This window comes from Leopardus geoffroyi, chromosome B1 (genome assembly GCF_018350155.1).
Source record: "Leopardus geoffroyi isolate Oge1 chromosome B1, O.geoffroyi_Oge1_pat1.0, whole genome shotgun sequence".
NCBI lineage: Eukaryota > Metazoa > Chordata > Mammalia > Carnivora > Felidae > Leopardus > Leopardus geoffroyi.
Window position 1 is genome coordinate 43,596,842 of NC_059327.1, and position 17,219 is coordinate 43,614,060.

The window sequence follows — 17,219 nt, forward strand, 5'->3', positions numbered from 1 at the left end:
ATGTATACATACATATATACATGCAATGCATATATACACAGGCCAAAAGGGCTATTTCCTAGTAACAAAGTTGGGAAAATATTGCTATACAGCTAAATCTGACACTAATAAACCTCAAAACTGATTGCACATCCTCTCCCCAGAAATAACAGTCTGCTGGCCAAATGCACCATTCCTATTGATTCATGCTGATGGCATTGTTTTTCTGTCAGTTTGAATAAGTGCAGTGCCCTGCTGGGATTCCTGCATCCCTAGAGATGCCCTGTGATTATATGGGAGGAATTGGACCCATAGAATCAGAAAGAGAGAATGAATAGATACGTTAGCTTTGTATCCATGACCATATTTAACACTACAGTTAACTTTATATTTGCTTAGACCAGTTACATAATTCATTTCCTCGACAATGAGCCTACGGAGGGGCTGCTATTAGCAAATACTTATGGGTGAATATAGTCAAAGTCATTAACTGGAATAAACTTCATCCAGTTTATTCCAAGAGATGCCTATGGTAGTCAGTGAAGTGGGCGGACTTTTATATCAGTGGTTCTTAACACAAGCTGGTTATTACAAAACAACAAGAAAGCACAAAGGATATTTGAACGTGAATTTATGTCCTTCCATTATTTTGTTAATAGGAAGTACATACACACAGTACAAAGTTCAGAAGGTGCAAAAGAGTAAGTATGAACAAATATTTCTTCTGCTCATGTGCCCCAAACACTACTCTCCTCTCCAGAGATAACCAGTGTGTGTGTGTGTTTAATAAAAAAAAATTCAGTTTTGCAGGGATATACTAAAAGTGTTAAAAGTAATTATCTGAGTTAGGTTTACAGGTGATTTTTAAAAATTTTTGTATTGGTGAATTTTCCAAGTATTCTTTAATAAGCCCATAGTATTTTGTTATTAGAAAAAAATATTAGGTTTAAAAGTAGATAAATATATTTTAATTTAAAAGTACCTTAGAGGGGCACCTGGGTGGCTCAGTTGGTTGATTTTGGCTCAGGTCATGATCTCATGGTTTGTGAGTTCAAGCCCCGCATCAGGATCTGCGCTGACAGCACAGACCTACCTGCTCACTCTCTCTCTCAAAATAAATAAATAAACATTTTAAAAAAATAAATAAAATTACCTCAGAGATCTCACAGCTGCTTTGTGACTTAAACACCATATAACTGAGACGCCAGGGTGGCTTTGTTGGTCAAGCATCTGATTCTTGATTTCAGCTCAGATCATGATCTCACTGTTGGTGAGATGGAGCCCTGAGTTAGGCTCCACACTGATAGCACAGAGCCTGCTTGGGAGTCTCTCTCTCCCTCTCTCTCTCTGCATCTCCCCTGCTCACACTCTCTCTTTCTCTCTCTCTCTCTCTCAAAATAAATAAATAAACTTTTAAAAAATAAAAAGTAAATCAAAAGAAAAAAACCATAGAACTAACTTTATCCTCAAATTAAAAATACTTGTCAGTCTGTGGATACATTTTTCAAAAGCATTGTAGCCAATTTTATTCCATTCACATTAAAATTCCTGCCTCTGGAAAAGATATACAGAAACTGATTACCAACCTGAACCCTGAGATCTAGTGAAACTCATTATGATTCACTGGAAACAGGTAATTTGCTCAAGGGTCTTCTTCCAAATTTCATCATAGTATCTATGATGACTTCACATGTCTATCAAACTATATTAAAACTAAGTATAACACTAGGCTGGAGAATTAAGCCTGGTCCAGCCTAACTTCTTTATTTAGTAATTAAATAATAACAAGCCAAATTTATCCTTACACCTAATACTTAATGATGCTGTGAATGTTCTAATTGGATAAATAGTCAAATGCACCCTCCAGCATCTGATGACAAAAGATGTCACAGTCTTGCTGAAAAGACATAGGGGATTTGGCACTGATCTGGAGGTCACCCTTCTGGCAATTTGAGTCTCCAGAGTGGAATTCCAAACACAGAAAGCAAGAGGGAAGGGGCCTCTTTGTAGCCAAAGTCCCTGTATTAAGGAGAGCCTTTCTTAGCTTTGCTTACTAAAGGTTCAGATATGTGGTTTTCTAGTCTTCAGATTAGAAACAGCAGGACAAAGGAGACAATATTAGAGACAGAGGAGGAGCAGGATGGAGAAGGAAATTATTTTACTCCGTTCATTCCTATGTCTGTAAATGGATTAGCTGACAACAAAGGAGGGGAAAGAAAAGTTAAGAATTCCCAGAAGTTGGGGTGCCTGGGTGGCTCAGTCAGTTAAGTGTCTGACTTCAGCTCAGGTCATGATCTCATAGTTCATGGGTTTGAGCCCATTCTGTGTCTCCGTCTCTCTCTGCCCCTCCCCACTCATGCTCTGTCTCTCCATCTCTCTCAAAAATGAATAGACATTAAAAAAAAAAAAAAAAAAAAAAAAAGAATTCCCAGAAGTTATATGTGCTCAAGACAATCTTTGTCATTTTGTCATTCCTGGTGATGACCTTGGGGTAGGAAAAGGTAGTTAAACTGTGATCAGCACCTTTATTTTAGGTGGAAAGTTCCATGTAGTTTTGCTGGTAGGAGTGGTGGCCTGTGGGGAGCAGACCACCTCTGAGGGAGGTGGTTAAGAGCAGGCAGGATTCACTCATACCCTCTTACTTTTTTAAATGTTGTATCATGTGTATTATGTACCTTTTGTTTAATAATACAAAAATTTTAAAAATATTTAATGCCCATACAAAAAACTTTACAAGTAAAAAGTTGGTGAAAATAAAATTGCAAAAATTAAAAATACTGAACACTTTAAACCATAAAACTCCTAGAAGAAAACATAATAGGTAAGCTCTTTGGCACTACTCTTGGCAATGATGTTTTTAGATTTGACACCAAAAGCAAAAAACAAAACAAAACAAAACAAAAAAACAAACAAACAAGTGGGACTACATCAAACTAAAAAGCTTCTTCACAGCAAAAGAAACAATCAAGAAAATGAAAAGGCAACCTCCTGAATGTGCGAACATATTTGCTAATCATGTATATTTTAAATGTTTATTTATTTTGAGAGAGAGTGTGTGGGCATGAATGAGCATGAGCAGGGGAGGGGTAGAGAGACAGAGAGAGAGACAGAGAGACAGAGAGAGAGGGTAAGAATCCCAAGCAGGCTCCACGCTGTCAGGGCAGAGCCCAGTCAGGGTTCAATACCATGAACCTGACCCAAAATCAAGAGTTGGACTCTTGGGGCGCCTGGGTGGCGCAGTCGGTTAAGCGTCCGACTTCAGCCAGGTCACGATCTCACGGTCCGTGAGTTCGAGCCCCGCGTCGGGCTCTGGGCTGATGGCTCAGAGCCTGGAGCCTGTTTCCGGTTCTGTGTCTCCCTCTCTCTCTGCCCCTCCCCCGTTCATGCTCTGTCTCTCTCTGTCCCAAAAATAAATAAACGTTGAAAAACAAAAAATTAAAAAAAAAAAAAAAGAGTTGGACTCTTAACCAATTAAGCCACCTAGGCGTCACAACTAATCACGTATTTGATAAGGAGTTAATATCCAAAATATAAAAAGAACTCACACAACTCAATAGCAAAACCAAAAGCCTGATTAAAAATTAAACATTTTTATAAAAATAACATACAAATAACCAAGAGGTATATGAAAAGATGCTCAACATCATTCATCAGCAGGGAAATGCAAAACAAAACCACAATGAGCTATCACCTCACATCTATCAGAATGGCTATTATCAAAAAGACAAAAGATAACAATTGTTGGCAAGGATGTGGAGAAAAGGGAAACTTGGTGCACTCTTAGTGGAAATGTAAATTAGGGCAGCCACTATGGAAAACAGTGTGGAGGTTCCTCAAAAAATTAAAAATAGAAATACCATATGATCCAGTATTCCATTTCTGAGTATATATTCAAAGGAAGCAAAATCACTACCTCAGAGGGTTATCTGCATGAGCTAGCCCATGTTCATTGTAACATTGTTCCCAATAGCCAAGAAATGGAAATAACCTGAATGTCCAATGATGGATAAATAGATGAAGAAAATGTGATATATATACATACGCATATATATTGTAATGCATACACACACACACACACACACACACACATGCATATGGTGGTTGCCAGAGACAGAGTAGTTGGGGTAGGAGGAAACAGGTGAAGATGGTCAAAAGGTACAAACTTCCAGTTATAAATAAGTTCTGGGAATATAATATATAGCATGGTGCCTAGAGCTAAACTAACAACACTGTATTGTATATTTGAAACTTGCCAGAAGAGTAGATCTTAAAATTTCTCATCACAGAAAAATTTGTAGCTGCATGAGGTGATGGATGTTGACTAAATTTATTGTGGTTACCATAATATATATGTATATATTATATTGTATATATATATAATATATATACATAATATATATTATATTGTATATATAATATATATATACATAATATATATTATATTGTATATATATAATATATATATACATAATATATATTATATTGTATACTTTAATACCATGTTATATGTCAATTATATCTCAATAAAAATGGAACAATTTCAAAAGATACAAAAACAAAAAACAGTACCACAATGAGATAGCACTACACACTACCAGAATGGCTAAAATAAAAAACAGTGGCAATGTCTGGTGAGGTGGTGGCTGGTGAGGACAAAGAGAAATGATCATGATACATTGCTGGCAGGAAAGTAAAATGGTATAGATCCTCTGGAAAACAGTTTGGCGGTTTCTTAAAACAGTAAACATGCAACTATCATATATCCAATAATCGTACTGCTGGGCATTCGCCTTAGAGAAATGAAGACATGTTTACACAAAAACCTGTATATGAATGATTATAGCCACTTTATTGATAATAGCCAAAACCTGGAAACAACCTGAATGTCCCTCAACTGGTGAAGAGTTAAACTGTGTTAGATCCATATGATGGAATACTATTCAACAATAAAAGGGAACAAGCTACTGACATACACAACAAAAAGAATGAATATTCAGAAAAGTATGCTGAGTGAAGAAAAGCCAGTCCCTCAAAGGCTATATACTGTATATTGATTCCGTTTATACAACATTTTTAAAATGACATTATAGAAATGGGAAACAAATACGTGATTGCGAGGTCAAGAAAGGCGTAGAGTAGGAGGGAAGTGGGTGGGGCTATAAAAGGGCAACAAGGGGCCACTTGTGCTCATAGAAATGTTTTTTCTTGGCTGTATCAGTGTCAGTATTCTTGTTGTATTGTACCATGGTTTACAAGGTGCCACCACTGGGGGAAACTGGATGAAGGGTGCATAGGATCTCTCTGAACTATTTCTTACAACTGCATGTGAATCTACAGTTAACTCAAAATAAGACATTTAATTAAAGAGAAAAATTATAAGCTTAAAAAATGAGAGTTTTATGCTTAAATAGATACTAGCTATTCTTAAAAATCACTTGTGATGCAACATATCCCTCTTGACCCTAGATTAACAGAGGCACCACTACTCACAAAGCCCACACACTGGTTAAGCACACTTTCACATATTGTGGCTGGCAGTACTCCATTTGTGGTGAACTAACATTTAGTTTTTAGTTCTGATATGAAAAGCAGTGCTCCATTGCCCTCCTACCTCAACTGCTACCATTCCTAGCCCATAGTTTCCCACATGTGCGTTTCCTCTGTCATCGGGGCCCATGGCTGCTCCCATTCATTTTTCTGTCTTCCTTTTAAAAAGCAAGGTTTTGGTACTTGGAGAAACTCCAGGACCTCAGCTGGTGTTCGAGAAAGTCACTCTCCTATAACAGGGCGCACAGAAGGGTTGGTTAGACCATTTCAATCAGTTACCATAAAATGCTGCTGTGGTTCCTCTATATTCAGAAGGTGAGAAGCAAGCAGTGCAGAAGTCTGTTGAAGGCAGCTCGTAATTATATGTTACCGAGTGCGCCATGAGTCAAATCATGGCCACTGAAACGTAACTGCGTATTCTTGAAATAGTTCAGCTGTGAGGTCGAGGGGCTGGTTTATTTCTGGTTTCTCCAATTTAAGCCCGTGTGCATGACCCTATGACTACCACTCAGTTCAGAGTAGATGAGCAGCACAGTGAGGTACACAGAACTTTGGACAACGGCGCCCCTGAAACAGCAGGTAGAATGGTGCCTGTGATGTTTGTTGTTCAAAGTTGTAAAGGATCTGGAAATGTAACTACTATATTTTGAGCAGAAGTGTTAGTAAGAAAATGACATAAAGCAGACGTCTTCAAACTTTTCTTCCCTTACACCCCCTAAAAATGCTGAAAACTACATATCCCTTCACACATTTTAAGTTGGTATCTATAGTTTTTCGTGGTTTGAGTGCTGGCAGGGGATGTAGTCTGTAGATTGTTTTCATCGAATGTTTTAAAATAAAACTGTTATATCACTCTTTTCAATGCACCCAATAGAATCTAAGCACCATAGTAATTTGACACCATCACTCTTTTTTCAAAATGAACACGAAGTTCCTTAACAGAAATGTTAAGTCATTCCCTTTCCTCCACGAACTGTATCTTCATTCCACTTCCGTTAAAGATTTGCATCCAAATATTTTTATAACATCTTTTATTACTTGAACATCTATCCTTTGGACATCTTTTACTGATTACCCTATCATCTTTTTTGAAACAAATATGCATGTGTAAATTGATTTTACAATTTCAAAAAATATCCTGTGACCATAGGGTATTAAAACATTTCCTGAGACGAAGCCATTGTTACCATCATCAGTAACATGATAAATATATATTTTATTGATCATTAAACATAAAACAGTAAAATATTGAAAATTATTGTCCTCGTAAGAATTATCTCTCCTAATGGATGAGGATGGGTTTTTACCTATATGGGTTTGAATATATTTACATACATATGTAATTAGTTCAAATATCCATCAATTAATATTACTTATTGCAAGAATGAACAGGCCTAGCACCAATATTTTCCCACATCGCATTTTTATGAATGTAAACATTGAGAAGCCTTGTTCACTTGAATAAGTAGATGGGGCCACAAGGAGCTTTGTCATGACAATGTCCAGGGCTGACAAGAAGAAAGGAAAATAGGGACATATTTCTAGGCTTATGGCTTCAGAGGCACACCTGGAATGACTGGCTTGCTCATGAATACAGACCCTATATGAAGATCCGTGGCCAGTCCACCTTTGCCAGGGAACTTGAGATTTGTTTTTCAGCAGGGCCAAATCTGGCAGTGTCATTCAATTCTTTGGATTCCTTCACCTTATAGGTCAGATATCACTTAGAAACTTTCCTTCAATAATTATTCTATGGGGGGAGGTTGTGCCTGTATAAGGGCAAGGGGTATGTGGGAACTCTCTGTACTTTCTGCTTAATTTTGCTGTGAACCCAAAACCCGCTCTGAAAAATAAAGACAGTTTTAAAAAAATTATTCTGATGATCTATCAGCGGTCAACTCAATTAGGTTTTTCTCCAAGTTTTACGGAAAACGATAACTTGGAAACCACCTAATTTGTGAAGTGATTGGTATCTCAGTCAAAAAGGCTTTTGCTTTCTCAACACAAACACAAATATTTCTAATTGTTCCTTGTCTGGCCCCTGGAGGCTTTTACAATCTAGGACAAATGCCTTTCTTTCCTTTTTTAGAAGTGAAGAAGGGCTAGTGTGCCAGGGGAGTGGGAGCAGAAAAGACCCAATGTGACACCTGGCTCTCACTTCACCTCAGGCGGATTCCGAAACGGATTCCCTAAAACCATCTACCCCAGAGGCACCCACCATTTAAATACCACTGGAGTAAGGTGGTTTAAGAACTTCTTCAAATACATCAAACTGTAAAGTCAGCTTTTGGGGGTACTTATCTGCTGGTTATCTGAAATTCACATTTAACTGGGTATCCTGTATCTATCTCTCTGGCAACCCTGTCTCATCCAAACCATTCCCTTTAAGAAATGGCAAAAACCAGGACCAGGCAAGACTCAAGTCCTCCACCAGGGAGTAGGGTCTCTTATTTCTCCCTCTACCTAATTCTCAAATGTAATTACTGTTCTCTCACTTTCTCATCATGGTGTCCATCTTTCTCTCCCAACATTGTTTCCACTCTTCTAACCCAAAGCAAGAAGGGAGGCAGAAACAAGAGCACGACAACATTCATGAGAGAAGGACAGCTTTTGGAGGAAACCAGGGCAGTGAAACGCATTTGAGAGGAACAGAACGAGTGTGGGTACAGTGTGGGCAAAACATCTCTGTCCTGTCGTCTCAAAAACAGAGGCTAAAAAAAGGAGAGGCGGGAGCAGCCGTTTCTTTGGGGGCAGAAACCACATGTATCAAATTTGTGCCTATGCTCCTTTACGGTCTAAAAATAATTTTTAAAAAAATAATAAAAAGTATTACTCAAATCCAGCTACATTTATTTTAATATTTGGTGCTCTCCTGAGCTGTTTCTTAGGAAAGATACTGACAAGCCTTCCTGTTTTTTCTGCCCCCTTCTGTTCCTATTTACTACCATTGCTTTCTCTCACCCCCCTCTCATCTCCCAAGCACTAAAATAATTTGAATTTCAAGCTTTTTTTTTTTTTTGGTGGGGGGGGGGGGCATCCTGTGGGTGTGGGAGGACCTCCTTTGGGAATTGTTCTGGATCTAGTCGGCTCCATCTGTATTTTGGCAAAATCTGTCTGCACCCCGCCTCCACTTCCTTTTCTTCATACGTAGGAGTCCGAGTGTCCCCCACCCGACAAAGAACCTCCTTTATCTAATCCTTAGGTAACCAAACTGAGAGGAACCCCCCCGCCCAGGGGGCCCTAGGGGTCTGCAGCCTCCACTTACCCCGCCCTTGGTTTTGGAAGAACAAGAACTCTGCAAAAAGGAGCCAGCTTCTCACCAGCCACAGGAAGCCATCTCCTGCAGGCGAAGGCTCCAAAGGACAAGGTGACTTCCAGGAGGAAGGCAAGAGCTGTGTTTTTCGGTTTCAGGAGACCCAAGGCAAGTTCCTGTTTCAAAGACAGAGTTTTAAAAACTGATTAAGTTCAGAGAGTTTGTGTGTGTGTGTGTGTGTGTGTGTGCGCGTGTGTGTGTGTGTGCGCGACTGTGTGTATGCGCGCGCGCACACACACGCGCGCACACGCTCGCGTGTCCCTCTCCCCAATTTACCCACGTGATCCCCTTGATTTTCCTCTGGGGAACAGCTGATCTGCCTTTCTAAAAAATCTCTCTAGACCTAACCTCCCCTCCTCCTCCCCCTTCCCCACCGGCTGTCATCATGGCCATTCCTTAGCTAGTGTCTCAATACTCTGGTACATTTTTGTTATTGACAAAAAAAGAAAAGGGAAAAAAAATGAGAAAAGGACTGCACATCTAAGAATTTCCTGTGGTTTGGGACAGGTTTAGTTCAAGCTTTTCATAACTTATTTTCTCTCATTTTTTCCACGCTGAAGACAGTGCTCAGAAACACTGCTGCCAACCCATGGACCTTGTTTTCTTCCTCAGGTCCTGGAGGAGACATTCTCCTTGGATCTGGAGTGGGAAGGGAGGAGATGAAGGGGTGATGCCCAAGGCTGAAGAGTCAACTTCAGGCAGATGTTTTGTGCTCACCAGAGCCTCTGTCTTCCATTCTGGGGACAGTGGGCTGCAGAGCCCAGGGAGAGCATACCCCTGGTTACCTGACCAGAGAGGCACCAAAGAGCGGTCTCACATCTTGTTTTCATAATATTTGTATATTCCTTTATTTTAGCAGTTTCCTTATAGTAAAATAGGTATAATAATGCCTAGCACACAACGATATGGGGAGGAATTAATAAAATGAAAGTGCTTGTATAGTACCTGACATACAGTAGACACAAAACTAACATTTGCTAAGCATGAAGTGCATTTATCACATTACATTCTGTGTGCTCACTTACCTGTCTGTCTTACCACTAAACTCTGAATGTCTTAGTCATGGTTATATGCCCTCTATCTATGATAGTGCCTGTAATACAGTAGACAGCCAAAACATAATGTGTTTAATCAAATAATTACTACCTGTTTCCACCCTCATCCTGGCTCCATTTTCCTTGCTGGTCAAGAGTATGCTCTTTGCGCTCTCTTGTGTTCTCCGGACAAGGTTCTAGAACTCAAGCTATGAATCAAAATTGCCAGGCTTGAAATGGATGAAATGATTGTTTTCCACTTCCTAGAAATACCAAAGGGAGTTTTCTCAGCAAGCACACAGAAAGGAAGAGATTAGGAAGCACAAAGTCTGTGGGATGTTGTTATTTCTAAGTCCGTTGCAGAAATGTGATGTGTTCAAATTAAAGTCAGAGTCCAGGGTGATATTTATAGTCAAAGTATTTCAAAGAGCAGAAAACATGAGATTCCCCAAGGCCCTTCAAGGAGGGAAGACCAGCATTCTAAAAGAAATAAAAAGAGAAAGGAAGGAAGGTAGGAATGAAGGAAGGAGAAAGAGATGGGGGGGGAGTGAAAGGGAAGGGAGGGAAGGAAAGGGAGGGAGGGAGGAAGAGCTGGAGAGAGAAGGAAGGAGAGAATATGGAGCAGGGAGAAAAGGAAGAAAGCTAGAAGAGTGGATTTAAAAGTAAGCACATAAGGGGCACCTGGGTGGCTGAGTCGGTTAAGCAGTCTGACTTTGGCTCAAGCCATGATCTCACGGTTCCTGAGTTCAAGCCCCATGTTGGGCTCTGTACTGACAGTTCGGAGCCTGGAGCCGGCTTTGGATTCTGTGGCTCCTTTTCTCTCTGCCCCTAGCCTGCTCACACTTTGTCTCTCTCTGTCTCTCAAAAGTAAATAAAAGTTGGGGCGCCTGGGTGGCGCAGTCGGTTAAGCGTCCGACTTCAGCCAGGTCACGATCTCGCGGTCCGTGAGTTCAGCCCCGTGGGCTGATGGCTCAGAGCCTGGAGCCTGTTTCCGATTCTGTGTCTCCCTCTCTCTCTGCCCCTCCCCCGTTCATGCTCTCTCTCTGTCCCAAAAATAAATAAACGTTGAAAAAAATAAATAAATAAATAAATAAATAAAAGTAAATAAAAGTTAAAAAAAAACACAATAAAAAAATAAAAGTAGGCACATGAAAATCACAGTTAAGCATGGTCTACCGAGCACATCTTTTATTAAATCTTCACTAAAATGACAACAAATGGAGAAAAGGAGCATAAACCCTCAAGGACAAAGAGAACATGAAAGCACCAACAACCAACGATAAATTTTACAATTAACAGAAGCACAAAAGCTATGATTGGTGGAAACTCAGCTACCATACCAGGAAAACCTAGACCTGCAAGAGTTGGAAGCCAACAAGAAACAAGCTCTTTGACATGTCCAGGCCCTAGAGAGCCTGAGGGAAATTAGAGGACCAGGAACCTCTGAAAGGGGTGGCAGGATAGGTTTGGGTGGGGCTGACAACAGGAAGGTTGGTTGAAAGCTTGTATGAGGAGGAAGAAGACGGAGAGATTGAACAAGATAGACTCAAGGCTTAGGAGCTGGGACCACCGAGGACAGAAATAAAGACAATTTACTAATGGAGGTGGGTTCATTGAAAGCTTGTACTGAATGGTAATGCCTCCACTCGTGCCCCATCTCCCTTACCCAACTTAGCTGGAAGAATTCTGAAAAAGGCTTCCACCTCCTCAATTCCCACCCCCACCCCCAGGCAGGAGTGTGGAGGAGTAATCTCATTGGGAAACTGTCCAGCTCAAGAGAAAAACTCTACAGAATCAGTTATTTGTCTCCCAGTACAACTTTGGTGCAGCCCCCTGTCTTCAAACCTCCCACACGTGCTCAATGCTTTCAAACAGATTTTTTTCACTTATAATTGTGAACCAACCATCAAGGACCATCAGATATTTCAGGGAAGCCTCCAACATCAAAGATAGACCAAAATAAACACATGAGGGAAAATGGGAGGGGGGGGGGGGCTTGGAAGACACAGAGACAATGCAGGGAGAGAAAAAATATATATATTGAAGTAAAAAGAGATACTGTGTTCATTCTTAAAATAATGATAATTATTTTAAAATACTAGGATGCTTTTTAAAGAGAGAGAGGGCATTCACAGAATAAGAAACACTCATGGAGATTACAAATATAACAGAAAAAAATTCAATAAGAGAGGTGAAAATAAAGTTGAGGAAATCTGAGGAAAGTAAAACAGAAAGAAAAACAAATTAGGAAGTAGGAAAGATGAAAACAGATACAAATCCAGAAGGCTCAATATCTGCTTATTAAGAGTTGCAAAAAGAAAACACAGAGAAATGAATTCATGATAGGATCCCAGAACTGAAGTACATTAGTTTCCAAATCAAAAGGGCCAATGGCTACTCAACGCAGTGAATGAAAAGAGACCTAAACCAAGGCACATCACTGTGAAATCTCAGGACTCCAGGGATAAAGAGGAGATCCCAAAAACTTCTAGAAAGGAAAAAGGTCATGCTTAGAAAAGCCGAGGAATCAGAATGGCACCAGACTTCAGGACAGCAGTACTGGACAGTAAGGGACGAAGACATGAGGGCCCTTCAACAGGTCTTTTTTTTTTTTTTTTTTTCTTAGAAAGGCAGACTGCCATGTGCAGCGCCTCATTTGGATGTGTCTGGAGTCTTGGAAGCTTGACTACCCTACGGTCTCCTACACATGAACCTTGAGAGCTTGTTTGGAGCTTCTAGCAGGGGAGAGCAGCTACTCATATACCCTTGACTGAAGAACGGTCCTCCTGTATCGGGTAAGTTCGTCCTCTTCGACCGAGCGCGCAGCTTTGGGAGGGACGCACATGGAGCGGTGAGGGAGGAAGGGGACACCCGCCTAGCCAGCCAGGTCAGCCAGATCAACCCTGGCGATCAATGGGGTGACAGATGTTGCAGCCAGATCACCCTCACATCCCTTCAACAGGTCTTAAAAAGGAAAAATGATTTATGACTGTGACTTCTATGTTCAACCAAAGTATAAACTAATCATGAGGATAGAATAAAGGTATTTTTCAGGCATACACTGTTTCAAACATTCACTTGCCATTCACCCATTCTCTAGAAGATACAAACTAAGATCCCTGGGAAAAGGTAGGCCTAACACATGAAGGAGGTAGAGAGAATTCCCAGGATGACGATGAAGGGAAGTTTCAGAATAATCGTTACGCATCAATCCAAAGGAAAAAGCAGTCCATATCAGAGGTGAGAGTCAGAGAAATGCAGGATTGCTGGATATTGGAGACATCCAGAAGAAAGAAAGAAAGAAAGAAAGAAAGAAAGAAGGAAAGAAAGAAAGAAAGAAAGAAAGAAAGAAAGAGAGGGAGGAAGAAAGAAAAGAAACTAGGATATCATCTGATGTGTTTGAATGTATTTGGAAGAATGTTATAATTCTATCAGAAAATTAGAAGATGAATTAATGACAGATACAGAGAAAAGCAAACAACAATAACAACATTGAAAAGGCAATTATTGGGGCGCCTGGGTGGCTCAGTCGGTTCAGCGTCCAACTTCGGCTCAGGTCATGATCTCACGGTTCCCGAGTTCAGGCCCCGCACCCGGCTCTGTGCTGACAGCTCAGAGCCTGGAGCCTGTTTCAGATTCTGTGTCTCCCCCTCTCTCTGACCCTCCCCTGTTCATGCTCTGTCTCTCTCTGTCTCAAAAATAAATAAACGTTAAAAAAAATTTTTTTTAAGAAAAGGCAATTATTAATTCCATGAAAAACAAAAAGTTATACAGGAAAGAAAAAGTAACCATAATGTACTACATGGCTCTTCTTTGAACAAAGCTTACATAAATACTAATGTAAACATTAATATTGATTTGATAAAAATTGTTATATAACTAGAAGGGAGAGGCATAAGGGAGCTAAAATCTCCCTTCCATAGTAAGATGTCCATAGAAGGAAAAATCAAGAACTAGATACTTAAGCATGATAAATGAAACTAAGATGGTAAAAAGCCTAAGAAATGGCTAAAAGTTTAAGTGATTTCCTCCCAGAAAACGGCAAAACGTCAAGGAAGGAGCTATGTTTTGTTATAAGCCTTGTAGTACTATTTGATTTTTTAAAGGGTGGCATCTCTTGATTCCATATTGGTGATTTCAAAGTTGACAAAACAGGCATTCTGAGTTCTGGTTCTAGTTCCCTTCCATGTTATAGGATCTCAGTTTCTTGTATGTCAAATAAGGGGCTGATGATGTCTGTCTCCTCCTTTCTCCAAATGGGGCAGTAATCAGAGCCCAGTCAGTGGAGTCTCCCCAAACACTCTTCTCGTCTGAACTCCTGGCACTTGATGTCCATCCCTTTTTCACAATAGTTATAATATTTACTCACCCACTAGAGTAAACTGGAGATTTGGGGGCATCTTTATGGCGCTTGGAGGAAGTTTTTAATACATTTTCTTTTATATAAGATGATCGAAAGATTCAAAGAGTAAGGGCAGTATTGGGAGCCTTGCCTCTTTTCTTTGATAACATCATGTCCTGCTTTCGGACAGTCTTTGTATCCTAAATCCGATCAAATATTTCTGGCCTGGGTCACGTGGGTGGCTCAGCCGGTTAAACATCCAACTTCCACTGGAGTCATGATCTCACAGTTTATGGGCTTGAGCCCCACATCAGGCTCTGTGCTGACAGCTCAGAGCCCAGAGCCTGCTTCAGATTCTGGGTTTCCCTCTCTCTCTGCCCCTCCCCCATTCACAGTCTGTCTCCCTCTTCAAAAATAAATAAACATTTAAAAAAATTTAATGAAATTAAAAATATATATATTTTTGACCTTTCTCCCCAAGCCAGTTGAAAACTTTCAGATGGTAGGGACCATAATTAGTGGGTTTTTTTGTTTGGTTGGTTGGTTGGTTGGGGTTTGTTTTCTGTTTTTTGTTTTTGAATTCCACATTGAACATGATAGTGGTTTGATAACTATCTGCTGAGCAAGCAGGGGGAGGCCTGTCCTGTCTTGGTAAGAGGTCCTGCAGTGCACATGAGTGTAAAGGGAGATATTTATTTTAAAAGAGAATAAAAAGAGCAGGATGATGGTGGGGGATTGTGGTCAAAGAGCCTGAGACACTGCTTGAGTGGTTTTCTGTACCACCCCTGTTTCTATTTTTTGCTCATTGCTTTGTCCAGTTCCTGGATGCATCACTGGGTTAGGAACCAGAAAACACCAAGACTAGCTATGCTTTGCCACTTATATACTGGGTGACCTTGAGGAAGTCAGATATGGTCATTTGTCCTCATTTCTTCTCCCATAGGATAAAAGGATTGGACTAGATGCTACAGACCCTTCTCATGCTAACATTGTAGAAATCATGACTGTCTACAAATAAGTGGACACACTGACAGGCTGCTGGAGGGCCCCATGATGCCCTGCAGAAAGAGAATGGCCTGAATGGCAATGGCATTGTTAAATATATAGAAAAGAAGGAATAATAGCACCAGGTGGCAGAGGGCCCAGCCAGGCGACAGATGTGAAAGGGGAAGTAAAATGCTGTGCAAGTAAACTGCAGGTGGAATAATTCATGAAGAGAAGAGCACCTCCTTTCATTTTACTTAAGGTGACTTTGGAAAGAAGGTGCCATTCACCTGGTCAGTCTGAGCCCACTGCGGAGCTCAGTAATTCCAGAAAATAGTGGTGATATTATTTCCATCAAAGTCACTGATTTTCAAGAGGCTCACTGGTGGGGGGAAAAGCCAGGGAGCATTTGGTGTGCAGATTGGGAAGGGCTGAGGTGCGGGGCAGGGAAATCTGGAAAGCCGCTGTATAATCACAAGTTATGGAGAACTACAGTGCTGAGTCTGCCCAGCACACTTGTACACACCTCAACTTTGGGGAAGACCCCCTCCCACACCATAGCTCTCCTGAGAAATGCTCCTTCTCCCTTCTCCCCAACTCTCATGTCAGAGGGGAGTCCCCATGTTCTTCCATAACTCTGCCTCCCTGGTATGGTCATTTGGTTGCCAATGGATACTTACTCTCGCCTGAACTCATCATGGTGCCCCACTCACCTGGCTCAGTTGGTTGGGCCAGGGAATAAATCTGTGACCAGAGTCTGGCCAATTAGTCAACTTAATTAGGATATTTCAAATTGCAGCTGGGTAAAAAGAGCCAGATCCTCTTGTATTGTGTCAAAGCTTGGTGTGAGCCCACCTATGCTGAGTGAATGAAGCTCCTAGGCAGGAAAGAGACTTCTAGGAGCTACTGAGTAATTGATTCCCAATAGCCCTAGGGTAACTAGCATCTGAAAAAGTAAAGCCCTCATTTGAGGTTCTAGAAGCCTCTCATGGAATTCCCCTATTCCCTTAAGCTATGTTGAGTTGTTTCTGTTACTTGGAACTAAGAGTCCTACCTAATGCTCCAAATCTAATTGAATATTTAAAAAGCCAGGCTTTCTCATGTATTGGACTATCGCAATTTTTAATTTCGAATCAGTTCCTAGAATTAGTTCTAGAATTAGTTCCTAGAATTATTTCAATGACTTGAAATACAATTTCTACCAATTTTGGAGCCAATCAAATAATTTTGCTTAAAAATAAATTAATGTTTAAGATTTTTCTGAAGATTTGATCCAGATTCTTCCATAACGAACCTTCCAGTGATAAAATAACACAGTCAGGCAAATGTGAAACAAGGGCATTATCCTGCTGTTTGCTTGACACGGTCATGTTTTTCAAGTTCGTTCTTCAAAATAAACATTTGCCTCTAAATGCTTTTGCTACGGCTGCTGGGTTTTTTTATTATTATTATTTACTTATTTTTGAGAGAATAAAGAGTGGGGGGAGCAGAGAGAGAGGGAGAGAGAATCCCAAGCAGGGACTGGGGCCTGAACCCATGAACCATAGGATTATGACCTGAGCCAAAATCAAGAGCCAGACATTTAACTGATGGAGCTACCCCGGCGCCCCTACTGTTTCTTTAGCCAAGACTAGCAAATAACCCGGGTTGCTGTTGTATGATATATGTGCCATTATTTCCCTCCTATGCCCATAGTGGACACTGCGAATGGACCACAGGGCTCTCATCCCCTAAACTGGAGTCTCCAAGTTGTCTCAATACAGCTTTCCAAGTATCTCTATGAGTTGACCAGAGGTGGCAAGTGAACGAAACCTATTTCCCCTTCCTGAACTAGGAAGTTTCAATTCTAGTTTGCATTAAGCTCCTCAATGGAATTCATTCATGCACTTATTAATTCACTCAGAAAATATTTACTTAGTGCCTTTGGGGGTGGGGGCAGGGCAAGGCCCTGTTCTAGGTGCTCTGCACACAGTGGTAAAGAAAACAGAGACTGTTTTTGTGGAGCTTATATGAACATGGA

The 17,219-nt window shown here is 40.6% G+C and overlaps 1 protein-coding gene across 1 annotated transcript in view; it reads right to left on the reverse strand.

The window, feature by feature from the left end:
* The window catches only part of PLEKHA2 (pleckstrin homology domain containing A2), a 71,375-nt gene extending 62,383 nt beyond the window's left edge, over positions 1 to 8,992 (reverse strand). The window contains exon 1 of the mRNA XM_045459923.1: positions 8,792 to 8,992. The gene's annotated coding sequence lies outside the window, so the exon portion shown is untranslated. The remainder of the gene's footprint in view (positions 1 to 8,791) is intronic.
* Between the last annotated feature and the right edge of the window lie 8,227 nt (positions 8,993 to 17,219).